The sequence below is a fragment of the Oreochromis niloticus genome, linkage group LG4, assembly GCF_001858045.2.
Source record: "Oreochromis niloticus isolate F11D_XX linkage group LG4, O_niloticus_UMD_NMBU, whole genome shotgun sequence".
Classification (NCBI taxonomy): Eukaryota; Metazoa; Chordata; class Actinopteri; order Cichliformes; family Cichlidae; genus Oreochromis; species Oreochromis niloticus.
Window position 1 is genome coordinate 2,895,419 of NC_031969.2, and position 6,000 is coordinate 2,901,418.

Consider the following 6,000-nt stretch of genomic DNA (forward strand, 5'->3'; position numbering starts at 1 on the left):
TATTTATTTTAACACAGGATTATGGTTGACTGTTCCAATCTTATAAGGAAAAAAAGTAGAGTATAAGATGATAATGGCAAGAAAATAAAAAAGCTTAATAATTATTTGAGTGTAGAAAACAAAGCATATCATACATACATTACATACATACACGCACACACACACACACACACACACATATATATATATATATATATATATATATATATATATATATATATATATATATATATATATCAAATAGTATGCCATAACCTTCACATAGTAAAATTAAGGAAATTTAATTAAAATTGTAAAAAAGAGTTGCATTCTATTACACAATAATAATAATGTATAAAAGTTATAATCTGATAATAAAATGTATTAGTTGCTAATATAATTTAAAAGTCCAAAATATAAATATTTTGTACCAAATTTAAATCCTTTTTGCGTTATTTATTTTAAATAATAAACTGCACAGATCAAAACTGTCCCTGTTCATGCTTGCCTGTGGGTGTGAGCTGTATTTCTTTGTCATTAGAAGAATATAAAAATGTTCAGAATCAAATTTGTTAAAAATCCGGTGTCAGATTTTACTTGTGCCCAAGTTAATGGGCATTGATATCCATTATTAACCTGCCACAGTCAGTAAAGAACATTTTACATTAACATCTTACCATCAACACATTTGTGAGACTTGGGCACCAGTGGCCTTGACTCTAGGTTTAAATAAAGTAGATCTTTTGTTGAGTTTTAACCCTTGCCTTAACTCCTATTGGTGAACTGTATTGTTTTTCTGTTTTGTCTTTCTTCTTTAGTTATATTTACTTATAACATATACTCTCCAGCTCATTTAAACATTGCACCACTTTGCATATAACACTGAGCATGAGTGTGTGTGTGTGTGTGTGTGTATATATATGTATATATATATATATATATACATATATATATATATATATATGAATCATGCAATGAGATAATTCACCATAAAAATAACAGGAAATGGGTCTGGTATAGTGTGTAACTGTCAGCAAAAAGACAACACTGTTTTCACAGTGTCTTAGTAATGATAAAATAAACAGAGACAGAAGCAAGTGAAGTCTATGCATGTACTTACAAGTTGTAAAATGGATAGATGTATAGGTGTGATTCCCATGGAAACCAGCACGTACAACAAACACCATTCTTCTAAAAATAGTGTTGGGTGAAGACACTGACACTGGTATCAAAATGTTCTGCATTTGGATATAAACTGGTTATCAGCTATCCAAATTGTTCTTAAAACTCTGCTGAATGGCATACTGATCTGAGCAGCAAATGTGTTTTCACTTTTTGTAATCCCAAACTACAGTGTCACACGCTGAAATTATGAGGGGGAAGATGTACACAGTCAACATCCACCTCAACATCACCACATCCAAACATCATATCCTTTATTTTTAAATTAAAGGAAAAGTCTCAGTTAAGGAATCTGACACTTATATAGCACTTTTTATTCTAACTGAGCACTCAAATTGTTCTTTTTTTTTATAAAAAAAAAAAGTATTAATATTTAATTAAAGATTTATTGGCTAACATCATTCCATTCCAACAGCACTCCATTAGAGCCTTACCTAGATAAATATAAACACCTTTACAAAAGTCTCCCTTCTTCTTTCATTCAGTTCCAGTATGCTGTTAATTTGCAAAGAGTTTGTCTATATAATATCCGCCCCAGATGCATTGGTTTAGATTATAGAAGAATCAGACACTGCAGCCATGCTTCAAATTACAATTTATAACAAATTATCCCAAAATACAGATGTTTAGAATGTGCAGAACATTTTGGACATAGGAACATATCCTGTGTGTCTGTGTGTGTGTAAACAGATGACACATGCACATTTTAGCAGGTTACCTGACAAACAGACAGAAGCAGCTTAATAGATGTACTGACCATTACAGTCCATAGTTCTTATCTGATCATACTGAACTCTCAAGTCCTTTTGAACCTGCATAGAAATCCACAGGAATGCAGGAAAATTTAATTTCAAATGCTCAGAAATTGCCCAGAGCAGAACGTCTACACTCCTACATGTGTCACCACTAATACCCAAACACAGTTCCATGCCTGTGCCCTGCAGCAGCACGTAGGAAGAAACACTTGTGGCTCCAGAATAGAGCCATGAGGAACATGACTGATTGAAGGCACTGTGAGTTTAATTTTACTGCTTTGCTGTTTTAAACAAACTCTTTTAATAGCAATGCTAAAAATTGTCCTATATTGCTTAAGACACTCGGGTAGAATTCATATTGTTTAATTTAAAGCTTTGTTAAAAGCTTTTTGATTGAGCAACTGCTTAACCCTCTGAGGTCTAGAAGCACTGTCATCTATAATGACTCCAACCCCAACTCTAAACATATCCCTAGGAAATCAGAAAAAATTAAATGTCATTTTAATAAATTGTTCTCCCTTGTCTTGGAAATCAACGAGCAAAGAAAATAATCACTCTGACACAAATCTCAAATTATCCACACTGTATAAAAAAATAAAATAATCTGTTTTCTGTGATACAGAGTTAGTGTAGGGTTAGGGTTAACATCTGTGATGACTCAGACATCAGATGAGTAAAAGAAGATTCCCAAGAAAATCCTTGGGTGTCTTTGTTTTGTTAGTCTTTAAGAAAAACTAACATTAAAACAGTCCCGATCAAACTTTTAAGACTACTTGAAAAAGGTCAAAAAATCATGTTTTGCATGGTTGAATCTTAACAAGGTTCCAAGTAGCGCTTTTAGCATACAAGAAGAAGAAACCGGAGTGAGATAAAACAAAAAACCCATGCTCCCCCCCCCCCCCCCCCCCCCCCCCCAAAAAAAACAAAAAAACCAAAAAAAACAAAAAACAGAAATCAAAGCTCCAAACACGAACTCAGTAATGAGTAGCTCCACCATTATTGTTGATCACTTCAAAAATTAATTGGGGCATCAGTGATGCAAGCGTTTCCATGAGCTAAGTGGGAACATTTCTCCAAGTGGTGAAAACTGTCTGGAACTGTTGTCCATTTTTGTAAACTTCCCTTGCCATCCATCCCCAAAGGTTCATGAATCAACATTTTCGCACAGATTTTGCCTTTTAAAGGGATGTGATCCTAAACTTTTGATCAGCTGTAAAACAGCTTTTTTCAGTTTAAGAGTTGTTTTCAGTAAATTGCGTGCTCAAAAAAATGTCTTGTCTCATTCCCATTTCTTCTTGTTGCATGTTGAAGCTCTACTTGGAACCTTGTTAAGATCAAAACATGCAAAATATGATTTTTCAAGTGGTCTTAAACTTTTCATCGAGGCTCTATAAAGACCAGGCACAGGCCTTATGCCAAGCTAAATTTCACTGTACAAAAAATTAAGAGATGTGCACACTAAGCGGTTTTGTGCTTTAAAGTTCGTTTGTTTTTTGTTTGTTTGTTTGTTTGTTTTTGGTAAGAGCAGTTTGAAAAAGTTCCTGGTAGGTGTGGTTGTTATGATGCTTTTGTCTCACCCTTCCTATATTGTGAATGGTGTATCTGTCAAAATATCCAATCTTATCTTTATGTCTTAAAAAGAAAATGGACTGGTTCTTTTATAGCGCTTTTCCACTCTACCTGAGCACTCAAAGTGCTTTCATACAACGTACCTCGTTCACCCATTCACAGCCACTGTTTTTGTGTTTAAGTATTTACTATTTAATACTCACTGTCCAATAGATGCATTGGAGAGCAGCTTGGGGTTGATTACTTGCCCAATGATATTTGGCACCCACAGTAAAACAAAAAAATAAATAAATAGTTAAAGTTAAAGATTTTTTTTATTTTTTTCAAAGTTAAAAAAAAGTATACTGCTGCTGTAAGTGATTTTATATAATTCTTCACCTTTCATTACTACACAGTGGTTGAATGACAACAATTAAACAATCTTAAACAATGAGAGCACACTTCCTGTGTCTCAATATTTAATTCTGCTAGGTTTACTGTGAAACAGTGCACAAGTAGTCTAGCTGTACCAGGATGGCATGTCCATAGGTCCATTTACAAGAAATTCTTCTGTGTCTCGAAGCACAGTCTCAATACTGTGGTAGAGATACCAGGGGATAGGCTACATGGGGAAAGCAGGACAAGACAGAATTGTACAGAGACATCAACTGAGCCTCAGGATCAATGTCTTTATGCAAGGAGGAACAGAGCAAACACTGCCAGTTTTTTAGTGGGACATCTTCTCACAGTCCAGCACCATGCAAATTGTCTGACATTCCCCAAAGAATACTGGAGCTGCCTGGTCTGCCACTGGTATCTCGTTCTCTTCATAAATAAGAAAAGGTTCACGCAATTTCAGACAAGATGAGCTCCAGCTACTTGCTCAAAGTGTTTTTCTTCCTTTTATAATCTTTTGCTAGGATTTATTTGTTGAATTGAATTCTAAAAAAAAAGTAGTCAGTGACTAAAACAATGTACTTTACATTAATATATATATATATATTTATATCACCAATTAAAGCAGCAAAATACTGGCAAACACCAGATGGATGAATCTGTGTAAATCCAAAAAAGCATTTGTACTGAATGCTAACTACTGTGTATAGGTAGCTGAAAAGCTAAACATCACCTCAGTCATTAGCTTTGCTAGCAAGCCCACTCCCCTCTTAATATAAGAAGAGGGAAGAGTTGCTTCAATAGTTCAATAATAGTTAGTGGACAGCTGTGTTAACTATATGCAATGTGTCAAGTTATATTGCTGGAGTAAAGACTGTATATTACATTAGTAAGCTATTGCTACTGAACTTAACTTTGGTATACTTGCTTTGCAGATGCAGCATGTTTTGTTGTGCCTGCTGGGGATTGTAAATGGTACTTTTGCCTCTCTCAGAATTAGTTACTGATGTTTTTACAACAATTTTAGATTATTTTTTCTGAAAGTAAACACTGGTTGGTTTTGTAAGGTCCATGTGCGGTCCATTTCCTAAAATCTGCAATACTGCAAAAAGTCTGCAAAAAGTATTCCCATGTCCATTATTATTATATTATTATGTTAATAAAGCACAAGGTCCAGTTAGCTTTGCAAAAAATAGCTGGTACAAATGTCCCCCAAGAGTTACTTTTTACTTTCTTACTTACATTTCGTAACGTGTACTTTTTCGCTTTTACTTAAGCAAATAATTTGAATCAGTACTTCAGCTTTTACCACAGTATTTCTACCATGGGTGTCTGTAAGTGCAGTGTCTGTACTTTTGCCACCTCTGGTACCGATACCATTAAAAGATTATAAACAGCAGGAGATTTGTGTGGAACTCCTGTTTTCATCTCCTGTTTGGATATTCACTCATGTGTCATTCTACATACTTATTATAAAGTGCTTCATTAGGAAGGAATGGTTTCTCAGTTTACTCTTCTGCTGTACATTAGTAGGCGAGTATTGCATGAACTAGAAGGATAATTCAAACTATTCTAAAAAATATTTAACTGAAAAGCTATTCGAATCACCATATAAGAAGTATATTAACTATGAGACTAGGCTGTGCAACATGCAGTTAAACACAGTTGCAGTTACCCACAATCTCTCTTTCTTCTGCAAACATTCATCTAAGTGTGTCTTGTAGACAAAGAGATTACAGCAATAATATGTCTCCCAGCATCTCTATGCTGGGAGACATATCTTACCTTCTGAGTGGCTGCATGTGTGTATTGGGGACAGAGTGTGTGTGTGTTCCAATAATCTCTCTCTCCTGGCTGTCACCGCCTGTCGGCCTGCTGCCATGCTGTAATATGCGGGCTGCTCCTTTATCTCTTGCATCACCATTGCCATCATTATGATTTCTGCCTGTGTGTATGTGTGTAAGGGTACGTGTGTGATATTGCATAACTCAGGTGTGATAGATCACCCACTTAGCAGCAGTGGTGAAATATGTGAGTAGTGGATTTTTATCATCCTGGTTGTCAAGAGGAAACTTTCCTCTCAAAAGACTCTCATGCTATTGATGCTCCTGCTGCTGCTTCGCTAGCTTTGCTGCTGACC